We start from the raw sequence: 20,487 nt of genomic DNA on the forward strand, positions 1-20,487 counted from the left end.
TGTACAAATGAGATCAATGCAGCCAAAATTAGGATAAAAGCAGGAAACTGGGGTGGGGGGAGATTATAGCAAGTTATGCTAATAGAGATCTCATTTCTCTAATATATAAGGAACTGAGCCAAATTTATAAGAATAAGAGTCATTCTCCAATTGATAAATGGTCAAGGGATACAAATAGGCAGTTTTCAGAGGAAGAAATCAAAGCTATAAGTAGAAATAAGAAGAAAATGTTCTAAATCATTAACGATTAGAGGAATAAAAATTAAACTCTGAGGTACTACCTCACACCCATCAGGTTGGCTAAATTAATAGAAAAGGAAAATGACAAATTTTGGAAGAGATGTGGGAAAATAGTTTTAATAATGTATTGTTGATAGAGCTGTAAACTAATCCAAACCTTCTGGAGATTAATTTAAAACAATTCCCAAGGAGCTACAAAACTGTATAAGCCCTTTGATCCAGTAATACCACAACTAGACCTTTACCCCAAAGAGCTCTAAGGAAAATGACCCATATGTATAAAAATATTTATAGCAGTTCTTTTTGTGGTGGCAAAGAATTGGAAACTGAGAGGATGTTCATCAATTGGGGAATGACTGAACAAGTTATAGCATAGTAAATGTGATAGAATACTATTGTTGTATAAGAAACGATAAAGGAAATAGTTTCAGAAAAATCTTGGAAGACAGATGAACTGATGCAAAATGAAGTAAGCAGAACCAGGAAACCAATTTATACATTAATATTGATATTCTAAAGATAATCAACTCTGGAAGACTTGGTAACTAATCAATACAATGATCTACCAATATTCTCAAGAATTCATGATAGAAAATGCTATCCACCTCCAAAATGAGAACTGATAGACACAAGATAGAGATTGAAATATATTTTTTCTCTTCCTGTTTCTTGGGGTTTTTTTTTGGTAGGGGGGTGGGGAGGGATATGGGAATGTGAATTTAAGATCATCCTTGCCCCTAGGCCCTTTGATAGGTTTAAGTGCACCTGGAGCCTCTGGGGGGAGGCTTGTTTTTCAGGAGATACTTTGTGATTGGGCAGTGGGTCGAGAGGGTTGTGACATTCTCTGAGCCTGGAGAAGGCTATATAAACCCTGATGTGAGGCTTTGTTTTGGGGCTCACTTTGAGAAGAGTTGTTTGATTTGACCAGACAAGACTCTGGGCAGCTGTTGAGAGCCCCCCAGCTTTGAAAACCCAGATGTTGATGCTTCCCTCTCTGGTAACTGTGACTAAGTATGGATGTAATGATCAGACAGTTGGTGGCCTGTCTGCTTGATCTGTTTCTCTGTCTTCTTGTAACTTCTGCTTGTAATCTCTGTATACTCTGAAGTTTGGAAAGCTGTCTTTTTCCCCTGAACTAGGTAAATGATATGTTTGATTGATTAAAGCAAGATGGTTAACCCATTTTAATTTGCTTTCCTTTAGAAAAGCAGAACTAGGAACCTGTGTTGGCAGCCACCCTGGGTTTGGTGGGGTGCTTGCTACTACAGGAGGAGGTGGTTAACATTGTTTAAGCAGAAATGTTTTGCATTCCTTCATATATGTGCTCAGTATCATATTTCTTGCCTTCTCAATGGGAGAAGTGGAGAGAGGAAAAAATTTTAAAACTCAAAGTAAAATTAAATTTAAAAAAAAGAAAGAAAAGAATAGAAAGGAAGAAGATAACTTCCTAAAACTTTTTACCTAGCTAGAGACCTTAGAAGGTAGTTAGAAGGTACATAGTATAGTAAAAGAGATCCCCAGGAATTCACAGGGCACAAAATTTTTAAAGGAATCAACAATAAAAGCTATGGCCTCTGAGTTCTATATGAAAATGCATCAATTATGGATAAAAAGCAAACTGAACTAGAGATCTTTAATATAAAGAGGTATATTTGATCTCATAAGGAGCACTTTAATTTAGTGGGATAGGATCTATACCTACAATATGTTCTCAAAGAGTACACATATGCACATGTGTCACTATAGATAAAGGGGTTGTGAGTAGGAAACACATTGTAGATTAATTATATAGAGGTAGGTAAAGAAATTTGAGGTCTAGAAGGAACAGGTGTGAATTGGATGAAGTTTCACAGAGTCATAAGCAGAAAAGAGATTGCCATAAGACCAATCAGACCCAAACAGAATGAGAAAATGGATAAGGAACAGAGAAACCAGATCAAAGTCTGACACAACATAATAATAGTAATAGGGTTTTTAAAAAATATATATATCTGAACATCCTCTAGAGTCCTCTCTGACAAAAACAGAGCAGTCACAATTTATTGGCTTTTATCCTACAAAGGGTGGAGGAAGCAATAAAAAGAACTGATACTTTAGACTTGGTTCTCCTCAACCAGGAGGAACTAGCTGCTGAAGTAGAAATGATGGGAAGTTTGGGGACAGTGACCACTTCATCTTAGGGTCTGTATTAATGAAGGAGAGAAAAGTAGGGCATAGTCCAGTGTGTACTCCAGATTTAGGAAGATTAAATTCTGATGGTTTTTAGAAAAAAGCATAGCCAAGATCCTATGGTGGAAAACTGCATAAGGAAAGTCAGCCTAAGAGAAATGAGATCTCAAAAATAAAATTCTGAAGGCACAAAGAAAAGTAATTCTAATGAAGAGGAAAAAGGGAAGTTATCTAAAGAGACCAATAAGGATGCCTAAGGAACTCATCAATCGACTTGTGTTTTTGAAAAACATGCACACCTAATAATAATAGTCTACTTCTAGGTCTAAGGGGCAAGACTATTTCTCCTACTCCCTTTCTATTAAGGGGTCCCTCTGCTTTGGCTTCCTGTAATGCCAATGTGATACTCATAGCAGCTCCTATGAATATACATACATATTTCCAGGGTTGGTTCATAAAATTCAATAAACTCTCGTTACCCAAGACCAAACCAAAATATTTATTTGAAACATTGCAATTGGGGTATCACAAGATGAGATTTAGTGAGGCACTCATCACCAATCCAGGAAGCACCGACTTCTCAAGTGTTCTATCAAGCCACCCCCCAGAAAGTTCCCCTAGTCAAGTCCCTCCCTCTAGGCACCTCCCCATCTTCTCTCTAAGTCTACCAGCCTCTCCCTCTAAGCAATACAATATATACGATTTCCAAATAAGGACTCTTTGCACTTGATTGACTTAGTGCCAGGAAACTTGGAAATTTACTTAATTAGAAAGGCATAGCAAGAGCCTAATTGACTGCATCAGGGCAGGAAGATCTTATATCCCATTAACCTTACACTTCCAATGTGCAGCCTGACCAAGTTCATTAGTAGGTGTAGTCTGACATTTAAAAAGATATTTAAAACTATCTAAACACAAAGCATTTTGTGGGATTAGTATTTGGCATTTTAGACTTCACCTCATCAGCCCCACACTATCCCCATCACAATAGATCACAGGCAAGAGCTTGGTCTCTTCTTGTTGGTGGTTCTGTCCTCTCAGTGTGTTTAGTGTAGTTGCTGGGGATTCCTACTCTTTGTTGCCAGTCAGCTCTGAACAATTAAACCAGGACCTCTCTCAATTTCATAAGACGGTCTCCAAGACTTCATATGTCCATCTTGGCATTGATATTCAGTCACCCTTACTCAGAAAAGGAAATATAAAGTGGAAGAGACAGCCAAGAGCCAGTACACAAGCTTACCTGGTTCTGTCTCCTTGCTCTAGCTGCCATATAGGAGCAGTCACCATGAAGATGGGACAGAAAAGGGCCAGCTGTCATTAAAAATCTAAGTCAGTCTCTGTCTCTCTCTGTGTCTCTCTCATTGATTCACTAGCTCTTCCACCTCAATAACCACAATAAGTGGATTGTTTCATAATCTCAAAGTGCTAGGCTCCTGTCCTGGGTCACACATATGTGACCAGCCAAAAGGAGTAATGGAATTTGTCAGTATCCTCTGTGCAATACCTATTACATACAGAAGATGAAACAAGAGCAGGTAATGTAGAATGTGGTATGCTAAAGACAGGAGGGTGCTGGCTCACACCCCCCACCCCAGAGTAGAGTATTAAATTTACAGTGTGAGCATTTACACTTCAGAAATCAGCAAACACAACAATTCAGGGTTTGATTTACTGTTTTGTTGATTCTCTAGACTTAAGAAAGTGAAGAAGAAAATCTTAAGAATTCAGATTAAGCAGAAAAGTATTTCATGGGTATATGGAAGGTGGGGGTAAGGAGTCAGTTGATAAACATTTACCAGAAGACCTCTGGCTTAAGACTATAAAAATAGGAATGGGTTATTATTTTTTTATTGTATTGGGGAGAAAAAGAGAATCAAAGATAGGATGATATTCTCAAAGTAGATAATGGCTGATGATGGAAAAAAATATGACTTTAGAACTATTCTAGTCTTATTTTACTTCTGGAGGTTATTTTTGTGCCAATGAGAACAACATTTGTACTAGAAAATACTGAAGAAAAATAGTTAATAAAGAATTGAAAGAGAGGAAAAAAAAAAAGAAAAGCTGCTCATAATAACTTCAAGCCATTGGGCTCAGATCAACCACATTCCAGGGCCTTATAGGACCCTACCCGGTAGGTATGATTGTCTGATAAATTACATTTACCTTTAAATATCTTTATTATATACATAATTTTTAATAATTATTTTTATATATAATATTTATTATATTACATATTTATTTATATATTTTATATAAAATACATATTATATATAATATATTATTTATATATATTAAATTTATTATATATATAATACCTTTTATCTTTAAAAAATCATGGTGAAAAGTTCTGTGCTCTATCATAGAAGAGAGAAGGATAAATGGTATGCTAATTTTCAATGGAGTCTAAAAATTATAGACTAGTGATCTCTAATTCCTGAAAAATTCTAGGACATAGTATGAAAGGGATAAGAAAGCAGTGATCACAAAAACCCACATGGTTTGGTCAGACAAACTTCATTTTCCTTTTTGCTATAGCTACTAGTTTGATAGATAAGGGAATACTAGAATGCAGGCTTTTAAGATTTTCGCAAACAATTTGAACAAGTCTCATGTTCTTCTTGGGGAAATGAGGTGGCTCAGGGGGTAGAGTACTGGACCTGAAGTTAGGAAGACTCACCTTTGTGAGCTGTGTGACCCTGGGCAAGTCACTTAACCCTGTCTGCCTCAGTTTTCTCATCTGTAAAATTAGCTAGAGAAGGAAATGACAACCCAATACAGTGTCTTTGCCAAGAAAACCCCAAATGAGGTCTTGAAGAGTAAGAAATAGCTGAATGTTCTCTTTTTATGAACAACCTGATGAGAAATAGGTTGCAGAACTGTATCATGTGATAGATTTAGAATTTGTTTACTGGACCCAAAGTATAATTAAAAGTGCTTCAATGTTATCTTGGAAAGAAGTCTTCAGTGTATGATCCCAGGAATCTTCTTCTTCGCCTTCAACATTATTTAGCAGTTTTGCTAATAGTTTAGAAAAAGGTGGGGACAGTTGGTAGCTCAGTAGATGCCTTAAAGTCAGGAGGACCTGAATTCAAATGTGACTCAGATACCTACTAACTTCATGACCCTGGACAAGTCATTTAACCCCAATTGTTTCCAAAATATTTTTAAAAAAGAAAAAGGCCTAGAAGGTAAGTTTATCAAAGTAAAGATGACACAAACCTACAAGTATACTTAGCACTTTGGTTTCTAGATTGAGGCTATAAAGCCTTATACTTGGGTTCAAAATATTCAACCTCACAAGTACAAATAAGATGGGGAAGTTGGAGCTAGACAACTGTCTAAAAAAGATCTATGGGATTTAGTGGACTGTAGCTCAGCATGAGGTAGGAGAGACAGAGACAAAGAGAGAGACAGAGAGCCCCATTTTACAGTTGAGGAAGCTGCAGCAAATAGAGGTCAAGTGACTTGTCTAGGATCACATAGCTAGTAAGTGTCTGAGGCTAGATTTGAATTTGGGTCTTCTTGACTTCAAGATCAGTACTCTATCCACTGCACCACCCAGGTGTAAAGGAAACCAAATTACATTGAAACAGATTTTATTTTTTCAAATTTTAACTAGTCCAACAAACCCAAGTTAAGAACTCTTGATCTTAAATAACCCTCTAAGTTTACAGATGAGGAAACAGAAGTGATCTTTCCTTCTTATCTTGTGGAACAAATGACTCCTCTTATGTGGCATCATATTCTAATCTATATTATATTTAACTGCAATTTTGCAGCAAACTTTTCAAATGAAGGTTTTATTTCTAAGATATATATAAGTAGCTTATTTGAATTTGTAAGAATGAAAGTCATTTCCCAATTGATACAGTCTAATATATAAGCAAATAGTTTTCAAGAGAAGAAATCATATATAGCCATATTTTTATATGCTTCAAATCACTAATGATTAGAGAAATGAAAACTAAAGCAATTCTGAGGTTCCACCTCATACCCATTGGATTGGCAAAAATGACCAAAAGGAAAATTATAAATGTTGGAGGGACTATGGGAAAACAGGCAAATTGATGTGTTGTTGGTAGAACTCTTGATGGGTATAATCATTTTGGAAAGCAATGTGGAATTACATACAAAAAGTTACTAAATAATGCATGCCCTTTGACCCAGTTTTACCATTTCCAGTCCTGTACCCAAAAAAGATCAGAGAAAGAAGAAAAGGTTATATATATATATTTGTGTATATGTGTATGTCTGTATATTTGTGTATACACATACGTAGACACACATATACATACATAACATATATAAAATTTATACCAGTTCTTTTGGTGGTGGCAAAAAAGGAACACTAGGTAGGTGCCCACCAGTTGGGGAATGGCTAAGCAAATTGTGGTACATGAATATAATGGAATACTAGTGTGCTATAAGAAATGAATAAATAGATCATTTCAAAGAGGTAGGCAAGACTAGTATGAATGAAAGCAAAATGAAGTGAGAAGAACTAGGAGAACAATTTATATTATAACATCAATATTACAAAAACAAACAATTTTGAAGACTTTTATTAGCTGATGAAGAATAAAATGAGAAGAGCCAGGAGAACAATTTATTCAATAACAACACTGTAAAGAAAAAGATCTTTGAAAGCTGTAAAAAAAAAATCTGATCAAAGTAATAGCTATTAATAATGCCACAGGACCAAAGATGAAGTATGCTATTCACCTCCTGATGAACAAGAAGGACTCAAAGTGCAGAATATGATATTGTATTTTTTTTTACATGACCAACAATGGAACTTGTTTTGCTTGACTGCATATTTATTATAAGGAATTTGTTTTACTTTTCTTTTACTACCAATGAAATGGGGCTGGGACAGAGAGAAAATACATTTCTGTTAATTAAAAAATATAAAACTTTAATACATTAAAAAAAACTCAGAAAGTAGTATTTAAGCTGAGTCTTAAAGGAAGCCACAGAAAGTAATATGTGGAGATGAGGAGAAAGTGCATTCCAGGCATGAAGGACAATTAGTATAGAGGTATTGAGACATGGAATGGAGGATGGCCAAGGGGAAAGGAACAAAGCGTGCAAAGACTAGAAAGGTAGAAAGGAACCTATCAGTGAAGAATTTTAAGTACCAAATTTGCAGGATTTTCATATTATCCTGTTAACTTCATGCCTAGATCATTGCATTCAGAAAAATAATCCATAATGTTTATAGCAGTAATGGAAATGCAAATTTAAAGATCTTCCCTGCCCCTAGGCTAAAGTGCACCTGGAGCCTGGGGTGGGAAGCTTGTTTTTCAGTAGATACTTCTTGATTGGCCAGTGGGTCCAGAAGGTTGTTACATTCTCTGAGCCAGGAGAAGGCTATATAAGCCCTGATGTGTAGCTTTGTTTTGGGGGCTCACTTTGAGAAGTGTTCTGTGATTTGATATGGATTCTGGGAAGCCGTTGTCTGGAGCCCCCCCGGCTTTGAAAAACCCAGATGTGGAAACCCAGATGTTGACTGGGTATGGATGTAATGGTTGGACAGTTTGGAAATCTGTCTACTTTATCTGTTTCTGTCTTGAAAATTCTGCCTGTATACTTTAAAGTTCGGGGTGCTGACCTTTTCCCCTGAACAAGGTAAACGATATATGTCTGACTGATTAAAGTAAGCTTGTTAACCCATTTTGAGTTGCTTTCCTTTAACAAAGCAGATCCAAGAACCTGTGGTGGCAGCAAACCCTGAGGACACCGGGGTGCTTGCCACTACAATAGCTCATGTGATACTGAAGCATTCACAAATATAATCCTCCTAATCAAGAAACTAATACTTTTAAATACATTCTGTTAATAAATCTATGACACATTGTTGTGTGCACTCCCCATACAATGTAGATTGCAGTCTCCCCATCTTTGCAGTTTTGTGGGATTCTCACACATCTTCTTTAATAAATCCTCCATGAAGGATTCAATAAAGAGTTTCCTCAGATTTTTGTTTTGATAAATTTGAGGGTAGTAATGTAGGATTTGGGCTGTTAAGTTTCTTACATATCTATTTTTGTTGTTTTTCGGTCATGTCCAACTCTTTGTGACCCCATCTGGAATTTTCTTGGCAAATATACTGAGGTGGTTTGTCATTTCCTTCTCCGGTTTATTTTATAGATGAGGAAACTGAGGCGAATAGGGTGAAGTAATTTGCCCAAGTCACATAGCTAGGGGTTGTCTGAGGCTGTATTAAAACTCATGAAGATGAGTTTTACTGACACCAGGGCACTCTTATCCACTGCATCACCTTGTTGCCCCATATCAGACCCATCCCTTTTTCTTTTTGCCAGGGTCCTTTGTTAAGGACCTTCAAAATTGTTTGTTTTTATAATATTGATATTATAATATAAAAAATATAAAAAAGATGACAAGGTATCTTTTCTGCCACTCACTTCTGGACAATTTCTTTAGCTATAAAGTTCATATCCAAAGCTTTTTAATGTAGCCTTTAATTGGAAAGCATGAGCTTTGCCTCTGAAAATGCCTGAGCAGGGCTCATCCACAGTAAGACAACTGAAATTAGCTGACAAAGGATAAGTCAAATTGAGGTTGAAGCAGTAAAAATAGCCTTAGTCAATCAGCCAACAAACATTTTAAGTGCCTACTCTGTGACAAGCCAGGCCCTGGGGCTACAGAGATAAAAAAATAAAAATAAGCATTCCCAGGTTTCAAGAAGTTTACATTCTAGTGGGGGGGGGGGAGACCAATGGGTGGATAACAAGTAAGCAAATAAGCAAAGAAAAAATAAGCAAATAAGTAAAGGAAAGAAAACTCTACAAAATAATTACAATCTAATTTGGGAGAATGGGGGAAACACTGACAGGAGGAGAATTAAGAAAGGCCTCTTGTGGTAATTATTTAAGCAGAGCTTTAAAAGAGGTAAGTGTTCTAAGATAAGGACATAAGGAGAGGGAAATTTCAGGCATGAGGACTTTCCTTTGCAAAAGCCCAGAGATGGAGAATGGAAGGCATAGTGGAGGGAACAGCAAGTCACCCAGTTTTTCTGGAGCACAGAATATGTAAGGGAAGTGTCCTGGAATAAATCAAACACATAAGTGGAAGAATAAAGCAAGCAAGCATCTTTAATTGACATAACAGGGTAGCAAACCTGCCTTCCTAAGGGATGTCCCACCTGGAAACTTGCGGGAAAGACTCATACTTTTAGGAGGAAAGGGAGAGAGAAGTCACATTAGGTAGCAAGGCCTGGTCGTTAGATGCCAGCCTCCCTCGGCAATCCGAGCAAGGAAAACCACTTCACTCTGGCTGTTTTGTCCTTCATGCCAGAATCTCTCCTGAAGTGGGTAAAGACATCAGAAACTACTTTGTAAGGTGGTCTGGCTCACATAGACTCAGGTAGGGAAGGTCCAAATGTGGGGACTTAGGGTGTGGCTCAGCTGAACCTAAGGGATGATAGAAGGAATGCATGGTGTATCAGCAATGCCATATTCACAATGCCTATAGAGATTATAAATATGCTGATATAATTATCCATCACAAAATACATCAGGTTTGCCATTTGGGGAAATAAACTAGAAAATTTATTAAGATACCAAAAGACTGAGTCCCAAAACCAGAAAGTGAAAGCCATCAGAGTAGTTATGACATTGGCACAGGTAGATAAAGTAGAAAGCACCCACATTTTCAAGCCTTTAAAACAGAACAGGCTACCTCAGGCAAAGGTCCTCCTCTCCCCACTCACAGCAACCACCCAGTGTACTGGAAGAGCGCTCCCAGCAGCTCCGGCCCCTGGCAGTGCTCAGCCGGAGTCCTAACTCAAAAAAAAAAAAAAGGCAACCGCCACCAACTGCCAACCACAGGACCGTTAGCTCGGCTTTTTTTTTTTTTCTTGCTCTGCTATGTCAGCACGTCCATGGGGCATGGGAGATCTTTAAATCCCATAACCCTTACATTCGGCCCCAAGATCTTTCATGTCCCTTACTTGGCAAAAATACAGTAGGAATAACTGGTGTCAACAAAATTTCACAACAATATAACAAGAATAGCACACAATAAACACAAAAAACCATATTTTAGGGTGGGGCTTGAGCACAAGCTCCCCATCGTTCCCCCCACCCCAAATGAATGGGGCCCAAAAATCTTGTGGTAAGGGGTGAAGATCTCTTCTTCTATGGCTACTTGCTGCTGAAATCGGATGTAGAGCTGTCCCTGTCCTTAGGGGTCCCATTTGAGAGGTCAGTTCTTAGTATGCTTGATGCCAGGTCCAAGGGTGACACATCACAGTTGCAGACAGGGGGTGACATCCAGCTTAAGCTATCAGGCATCTACAGATGGAGGGTACCAAGCCTGTGGAAACAAATCTAACAAACAAGGTGAACAAACAAAAAATCAAGAACAATAACCTGACTATTGTAGCCTCACTCACGGTAGAATAAATGATTTAAGGGTACAATTTTGTAATCATCTTCTCCAGAATAAACAATAGTTAAAGTGTTATCCTTCCCATATGCTATAATCTCTGCAGCCTTTGGAACATCATCTGGCTTCCGTTTTACCCATACTTTAGCTCCTGATTTTATTCTATCACTAGAACCAAATCCTTCAGTTCCTGTGACAGTTATTTTAGAAGGAGGGTCAGTTTTTACAAGTGGCATTGTTTTACAAGGAACGATAATCACTTGAACTATCCTATCATTCTTGTGAATCTGTATGGGCCCTTCACCTAAATTCTGGAATGTTACAACAATTTCTCCTTGATAATTAGAATCTATTACTCCAGCCAATACATGTATTCCTTGAGCTGCTAATCCTGATTTGGGTAAAATCTGTGCAAAGTGATTTTTAGGGATTCTTATGCATATTCCAGTGGAAATTTTTCTTATTTCTTTTCTGTCCAACCAAAAGTCCTCTAAACAATGTAAATCATACTCCACCAAACCAGGTGGTCCTGGGTACGGTGCTGGGACATCTGGCCTCAAGGTCCAATACTCAATATTTGGGATCTTGTGTGTTTGTTGTTTTCTAATTTGCAGATTGGGGGTCATCATTCTGGCTAGAGGTGTACTTCCTCCCAATGGTCGATTATTCAAATTACGCAAAGCCATGAACAAATTATCCTTCCAATGTTGATATGAATTATTGGAACTTAACTTCCTCAACTGTTCTTTCAGTAATCCATTCATTCTTTCAATTAACCCAGATGCTTCTGGATAATATGGAATATGATATATCCATTCTATATTGTTTAGTATACAATACTTCTTCATTTCATTGCCTTTGAAATGTGACCCATTGTCACTTTGAATCTGCATTGGGGTTCCATAATATAGACTTATGAGATCTAGGGTTTTACAAGTGTTTTTCTGGGTTGCATTCTTATAAGGACAAGCTACTAGTACACCTGAATAGGTATCAACACAAGTACATATAAATCTGCATCCTTTATCCAGTGGTAGTGGACCAATATAATCTATTTGCCAGATTTGGGCTGGGACTTTTCCTCTTGCTATCTCTCCAGTTACTACCCGAGGAACAGTTCGCTCCTTTTCCAATTGACATATATGACATTCTTCTGCTATCTGTTTTAACAGTGAATGAGAGATACTAATACCTCGATCTTGTGCCCACTGGTGTGTGGCCTGGACCCCCAAATGGCCTGCTGTTTGGTGGACCCATTTTGCTAATACCGGATCATCAGTTGTTGTCAAAGTAGGGACAATATGTTCAGTAGCAATCTTTGCCAGTCGATCAGCATGAGCATTGTACTCACGTTCTGGTGTGGTGGGGGCCACGTGAGCATCTACATGAAAAACTGACAAGTCAGTGACCAAAGACATGTTCCAGATATCTTCCCATAATTCTTTGCCCCAGACTTGTTTACCATGAATTTCCCAATTTTCATTTTTCCACACGGGCATCCATGTAGCTAACCCATTAGCTACCGCCCATGAATCAGTGAATATATGACACTGTCCTCCTTGTTCTATTTTGATGGATTGATATACTGCCATAAGTTCAGCATATTGGCTACTTGCACCTATCCCAGTACTTTCCAAAGTCCTTCTAGTACATGGGTTATAGGCCACTGCTTTCCAATGTCTTTTTTGCCCCAAATATTTTGCTGTCCCATCAGTAAACCATGCATGTCTCTTTTGTTCCTCAGTTAATACATCATATCCCTCATTCCATTTTACAGTGGACTGTACCAACTGTTGCTTTGGCTCAGGGGGTGTGTCACTCCTCTCAATTTCTATGTTTGCTATAGATTCATGCAGAGCAGAGACTCCGCTTTTGCTTGTTTTCGCTCTATTTTGAATATACCACTTCCATTTGATTATACTAGCCTCTTGGGCATGTCCAATTCTGTGAGAAGCTGGGGTACTCATTACCCAGGTCATAATTGGGATTCCAGGTCTTAATATCACTTCATGGCCCACAGTCAGTTGTTCAGTCTCCACCAAAGCCCAATATGCAGCTAATAACTGCTTTTCAAAAGGTGTGTACTGGACTCCAGATGAAGGGAGTTTCCTACACCAAAATCCCAAAGGTACGTTTCGGCTTTGTTGTTTTTGCCATAAGCTCCAGTTTGCATAATCATCTTGTACAGTCACTTGCAATTCCACTGGACCATTTTGCATGGGCCACAAATCTAGGGCCAATTGTATGGCAGCCTTGGCTTCTTCAAAAGCTTTACTCTGGTCAAGTCCCCAATCGAATTCATATTTCTTCCGTGTGACTCTATATAAAGGTTTTAAAATCTGTCCCAAATGTGGAATGTGGTGCCTCCAGTATCCAAACAATCCTATGAACTTTTGGGCCTCCTTCTTATTGGTAGGGGTAGGAAAATCCTGAATTTTTGTCGGGCTTGAGGAAGAATCTCCCTTAGCCCCTTGTTCCATTGTATACCCAAAAACTTCACATTCTGAGCTGGTCCTTGAACCTTTGCAGGGTTAATTTCCCACCCTTTACTTCTCATATGCTCAATTAGAAGGGTCAAACTCCTTTCCACTACTTTCGCATCTTTTCCCTGTATCATGATATCATCAATGTAGTGGGTAAGCTGTACACCAGGTAGCTTTAATTCATCCAACTGTTCAGCCACAATCCTGTGACAAATAGTGGGGCTATGTATGTACCCTTGTGGCAAGCGAGTGAAAGTATATTGTCTACCCTGCCAAGTGAAAGCGAAGTGGTCCCATTGTTTAGAGTCTATTGGGATGGTGAAGAAGGCATTTGCCAAGTCAATAACTGCATACCAAGTCCCATCATATTTCTGGATCCTTTCTATTAAGGTGATGGTATCTGGAACAGCAGCATACAAAGAAGGAGTCACCTTATTCAACTGTCTATAATCCACAGTCATTCTCCACGTCCCATCTGATTTTCTTACTGGCCAGACAGGATTATTCCATCTTGTGGTTGTAGGGACTAACACTCCTGCTTCAACATATTCCTTTATAGTAGTGGCAATTTCATCTTGCCCACCTGGCACACGATACTGTTTTAAAGTAATTACTTCAGAAGGTTCAGGTAAAGTGATTGGGTCCATTTTTAGTTTTCCTACTAAAACTGTATTAATTCCTATCTTCCTCACAGCAAATTGGTATCTTCCTTCAGGTAAATTCAGAGTCATGCCTCTCAATACATCTATTCCAATGATGTATTCAGGAACGGGTACAACAACCACAGTATATTCCTTCTTAGGTAACTGCCCAATTTTCATTGTTATTTTAACCTGTCTGGCTGATATTTCAGTGCCTCCTAGACCTGTGATGGTAATAGGAGCTCCATGTTTAAACTTATCAGGGTTTCCATAGATAAGTGTGGCCTCAGCCCCAGTATCAATCAGTACCCTAGTCACAGTAGTTGATCCATTCTTCCAATATATTGTTAAACCAATATGGGGTCTGCAATCTCTTCTGCATATTTCTTTTATCTGGGCTGGGGCTTGGCCTATCTCCTATTCCCCCTGAAGGTGGGGCAAACTTGGATACAAAGATTCAGATTCAGAAATACCTGCGGGGGTGGTTCCTGCTTCCCTGTTCATTCTAATGCTAAGTACCTTTTCTTGGTACAGCTTATGCAGCTCTTCAGTTGGAATACCATCTATTCTTCTAAAGTCCACCCCTGCTCTTAATAGAGCAGTGAACAGTTCCCTTCTTGTGGGTCTATTTTGTCTCTGAATCCTCTGGCTGTTTACTCTTCTCTCTCGAGGCAATTTGTCTTTTTCCCATTCCCCTAAATCGCTTAATTGTGAAATCTTATCCAGCACCTCTGAAAGAGGGTGCCCTATTTCTCCAATTAAAAGAGTCAGAATTAGGTGCTTATATGCAGGAGGAGCCATCTTCACTATGATATTTCTATGAGGAACTCCTAGGGGGGTATCATAATATGCATTTGCATCTCCAATCAGGATAGCAGTTTTCATTACCTCCTCCTTTAGTTTTCTCATACAGTCTCTAAGTGAGTACCAGGGTCTGTCTCCCCTAGGCCACATAGATTCAGTTGGATATTGCTTTTTGCAACCTTCTGCAGCTAAAGCTAGAAGACTCGTTTTGTTATTTCCTCCTTGCATATGGTGATCCCTAAAAGCCTGGTGTACAAAAGGATTCTGACTGATACTTATGAATTTTAAACAGTCCTCATTGTCCAGTGTTATTCCTCCCGTGCCTTCATCAGTGATTCTTACTATCCAAGACACTAAAGACTCCTCCATTCTTTGGGTAAATCTACTCAATATATCAGTGATCTCCTGTTGAGTGAAATCCTCAATTATCTCCCTGGACTCTGTTTTGCCTCGGTGGTTCTCCTGCCTTCTTCTTCGTATGGGGAGAGCTTCTACATTAGGAGACTCCTCATCTAACCTTGTTCCATTCTCCTCACACACATTCTCCTGGAAGCTGTCAGGGCACCTCTGCCCAGCCTGTACAAAAGCTGCATGCACATTCCTTCTGCTAGTTTTTTGCTTCCTTTTAGCTACATGAACAGTAGCTTGCTCCTGGACCACATGGGTCCCTCCAGTTTGCTCTTCTGAGTACTGTGACACAGAAGAATCCTCAGGCAAACCAGCTGACTCCCTAGCCATCCTAGCTCTTTCCTTCAGCAGCTTATCCCTACTTTTACAATAAGGCGATAACTTGTTAGCAGCACCCAGCCTCTCCTGCACACTCCTGCCAGTTCTTTGCCTGGTTCTATGGGTATTGCTTTCAAACATCTTTCCAAATCTCCAGGTTCTCCCTCTTTTAGCCTTGGTTCCCAGTTTTCACAGGGCCCTGTGCTTTTAGCCCATTCTCTGGCTAGAGAGGAATAAGGCAAATCCTCCCATCCTGGAATAGCCATTTCTCCCTCTAAATCCCCACTGCTTCCAAATAGAGGCCTGACATTTTGTGATCCCATCCTGGTCGCCAAATGTATCAGCAATGCCATATTCACAATGCCTATAGAGATTATAAATATGCTGATATAATTATCCATCACAAAATACATCAGGTTTGCCATTTGGGGAAATAAACTAGAAAATTTATTAAGATACCAAAAGACTGAGTCCCAAAACCAGAAAGTGAAAGCCATCAGAGTAGTTATGACATTGGCACAGGTAGATAAAGTAGAAAGCACCCACATTTTCAAGCCTTTAAAACAGAACAGGCTACCTCAGGCAAAAGTCCTCCTCTCCCCACTCACAGCAACCACCCAGTGTCTTGGAAGAGCGCTCCCAGCAGCTCCGGCCCCTGGCAGTGCTCAGCCGGAGTCCTAACTCAAAAAAAAAAAAAGGCAACTGCCGCCAACTGCCAACCACAGGACCGTTAGCTCGGCTTTTTTTTTTTTTTTCTTGCTCTGCTATGTCAGCACGTCCATGGGGCATGGGAGATCTTTAAATCCCATAACCCTTACACATGGCCATTACTGGCATTCTGATGTTACTAGGATCATTAAGACAGAGTGACAGACAATATTACATTTGATATTACCAATCTTTCTGTCAGAAATAATATACAATTAAATCAGGAAAGGGTTGTTAATGTATAAATTATCCTAGAAGTAATGGGGATGGGATCTGGACCCCTGAAAGGAAAAGACCATGTCTTTGGGACCTCTACTAAGAGGTCTCTGATCTCATCCCCATCAGAAGCAACAGGGAGATACTAAAATTTTTAAATTAAAGAAGAGAGTGAGATGCTGAGACTTGGGTGCAGGAATTTTAACTTGGCCTCTGTGTGAAGAAGGATGGACTGAAAGGAGGAATAAGATTCAGGAAAACCAATGAGGAGACTAGTATTAGTTCAGGTGAGAGGTGATGAGGCCCTGACAATATGGCAGCCTCCATTCTTCAGGATCACTTCTTTGCCTGAAGGAAGAGATTTTGTGAGAGTTGCAGTTATAAGATAAATCATGGCCAAAGAAGCAAGACTGAGTTTGTGAAATATTTGCAGTCTTCAAAATAACTGAAGGAAAGGAAGGAAATAACTTTTGGACAAAATGGAGAGTGGGATTAATAGTTGTGGACTAAAAACCTCCAAGAACTGAGGCCAAAGCAGTAAGCCAGAGAGCCTGAAGGAGATCCAGGCCCAATAGTTAAATGCATAAATAAGTAAAACTGGTCTCAAGACATATTACAAGAGAGGGCATGTCTATAACATGCTTTCCTGTGTATCATAAATCTGAAGACAGAGTAGCAAAGAAAGTAAGTTTACATTTTAATGTTAATGCCTAAAGTTACAGAAATGATTTTGTGTTGAAATAGTAACTACTAAGAGAATGTTCGTGATTGGGGAAAATTCTGGAAAGGTCACTTTTAGGCAGTGGCCCATAAACTATACTTTGAAGGGAACTAGGAATTCAGCAAGGCGAAAATGAAGAAATGCATGGGATATGCTTTATGCAAAGATAAGGAAGCAGGAAATGCACATATATATGTATGTACATACGATTTAGCTATATGAATGTTAGCTATCATTGTTATTATCATTTTTATCAGGCAGCTAGGTGGAGCAGCGGACAGAGTGCTGGACCCAGAGTCAAAAACCTAAGTTCAAATGTAGCCTCAGATACTTAGAAGTTGTATGACCCTGGGCAAGTCACATAGTCCATTTGCCTCAATTTGCTCAACTGTAAAATTGGGATAATAACAGCACCCACTTCTCAGCGTTGTTATGAGGAACAAATGAGTTAATATTTGTAAAGTATTTAGCACAGTGCCTGGCACAGAGTAGCAGCTACATAAATAATTATATTCTATTTCACTCCATTCCAGATGGAATGCTGTAAATGAGGAATGGCTGTTATGAGACCAATTTAATTGGAAGAGTATAAACTCCGGAAGCAGAATAAAACCATAAAATTAAGTGGGAGCCAGATTGAAGCTAAGAATTTAGCAATTAGCTATCCACCTCAAGAGAGGGAAATGATGAAGTACGTATGCAGACTGAAGTATAATTTATCACTTTATTTTTCTTGCTTTTTTTGTAACATTGCTAATATGAAATGTTTTGCATGATTTCACATGTACAATTGCTATCACAAGGCTTGCCTTCTCAATGGGTTGAGGAGGGAGTGGAGAGAGAATTTGGAATTCAAAAGATTTTTTTTAATTAATGTTAAAAATAAATAAATAATAAATTTCTGCGTGTGTTTTTTTGAGGGAATTTAGTATGTGCACCCAGGAACACATCTCAACTCCCAGAAAGCACCACCCATATGTAGTGGTGCTTTTTCCTTTAATAGTCAGCCAGAGGACATAATCAATTTAAAATTAAAGCAAAAGATATTTAAAGAAATGAAAAAGTCAGTTAACAGACATCTATGAACAGTGTCTATGTGCCAAGTACTGTGTCAAACTCTGGTGGCACAAAGAAAGGCATAAGATATTCCCTTTCCTCAAGGAGCTCACAGTCTAATCAGTGAGACAACATTCAAATAACCATGTGAAAACAAGTTATGTACAGGATAAACTGGAAATAAACAACAGGGAAGGCACTAGAATTTAGGAGGATTGGGAAAGCTAGGATTTTAGCTGAACTTGAAGGAAGCCAGGAGGAGATGGTCAATAATGGCAAAAGCTGAAAATCCAAGAAAGAGAGAACAGGTGACAGAATTTAGCATCGAAGAGATCATTGGTAACCTTGGGAAAATGTTTCTGAAAAAAAAGGCAATATATTATTCCAAAGGAGCATTTTTTGAAGCAGGACATTCCAGACTCAGATAATTGCCCCCTCTTTAGGAGTTTAATGGAAAATAAGGCTCCCCTTGGGAGCCTTGTGTTGGGCTTTCCCCAGGCTTTGTTTCTGTCACAGCTCTCTATAAGACAGGGTCCTCAACACTTCACTCCAATAGTCTGTCTGATCAAGCTGCTCTAAGGTAGAATGACCTCCCACAGTCTCCTTTGACAGACTGAGGAAAATAATGACTCATAATTCACATCTATGTAACTTTAAACCCTTTCCTTCATAAGTAACCTATGATGTTGGTTGTATAAGTATTAGTAAGGAAACTAAGGCTTAATCCAAAAAATCGCTTGTGTGATCATAGCAAATGGCTTAAATCCAATTTCCTTTACATTATTTTCATGCTTACTTTAATACTTAAAAGATTTTTGCTTAATTAGTGTGGAAACTCCAATGGAGGAAGCTTGCTACTTCTCTGCATACAGAGTAGTCTTGGAGGAAATATCTACTCTGGAACATGTGAAGAAGTGGGGGCGGAGGTGGAGGTGGGGGGGGTGGAATCTGCATCTCTTTCTCATTAAGGAGACTCCATGATGCCAGTACTTTTTAGCCTTACTGGTTTAGCCTTCTTGGAGTTGTAACTAGGTTTGGGCAGGGAAACGTTTTGGAGGGGAAGGAGGGGTGGGGTATATTTTCTTCCAGCTGTGGTCTGGAGACCATTATCCCTGAACCATATGCCTTGGATATGACTCCCCAGAATTGGGTGAATAGACTGTCCTAGGAAATGATTGAGTTTGGCAAGGAAGCAAGAGAGGATGAGCTACCCAGCACCCCCTTGTCTCCCTTCCCCCACAATGGCTCATTCCAAACTTTATGAGGCGTGGTCCCTTACCTCCACTTATTTGCCACAGTGCCAGGATTCCTAGTTATAGCCCTAAGCCTAGTTGACCAAGTTCCCAAGTCAGTGGTAACAAGTCTGGACTTTTCTTAAAGAAGCTGTTTAAGAATGGTTCCCAGGGAAATAAATGACTGTCATAAACCAACAAATTCCCATAGTTATTCACCACTATCACCTCCGTGGATTTAAAGATGTCATTCCCTAAGCCCAGAATGGATTGTTCTTCCTCTGCTCGCTCTCCCCTATCTTTCCCTGACTATTAAAATTATTTTTCTTCTTTCATAGACTACTTCAAGTGACGTCTCCTCCATGAAATCTCTCCTAATCTCCCCTGCCAGGTATGACTCCTTCTTCAACAGATGTCTCATGTACCTATGTTCCACCTCTCCCAGGTCAAATGGGAGACTTAGAGATATACTAGTTAATACTATGTTTTGTGAGATGTGTATTATCTTCCCTATATGACTATAAGCTGCTTGAGGGCAGGGACAGGAGGGTTTTGTTGTTATTGTATTTCATCATGACCTTCCCAACACTTATCATAAGGCTAAGCCCAAAGGAGGAGTAGGATATGTGTTTTCGGAATGGAACTTGGCAACTAGTGTCAAAGCATTTAGGTTAACTCATACAGTCCCAGCTCACCTTGAGGGAAGTCAACCTTAGATGTCATGTGATACATACCAAAATTTAACTGATAATTGATAATAATAATAATAGCTGATAACTTGCTAAGGTAATTTTAGTTGTTACTTGGGGTAGTTACTCTTAGTAATTGTTGTTATAACTGACCCCTAGGCAAAATTGTTGAGGACACCAAATTCCTCCATCAATTTTCAACTCTCTTCTTCATGACCCTTACCATTTCCTTTTTTCTACCATATATCCTAAGGCTCATTCCAATACCTGTTTCCCAGTACTTTGGTATCCTCTTTGGGTAATGCCTCCAGTATGGACTAAGATAGATGAAAGATAGATAGATAGATAGATAGATAGATAGATAGATAGATAGATAGATAGATAGATAGA

The sequence above is a fragment of the Petaurus breviceps genome, unplaced genomic scaffold (assembly GCF_028583685.1).
Source record: "Petaurus breviceps papuanus isolate PSGF00001 unplaced genomic scaffold, PetGlider_PUasm1.0 90603, whole genome shotgun sequence".
Classification (NCBI taxonomy): domain Eukaryota; kingdom Metazoa; phylum Chordata; class Mammalia; order Diprotodontia; family Petauridae; genus Petaurus; species Petaurus breviceps.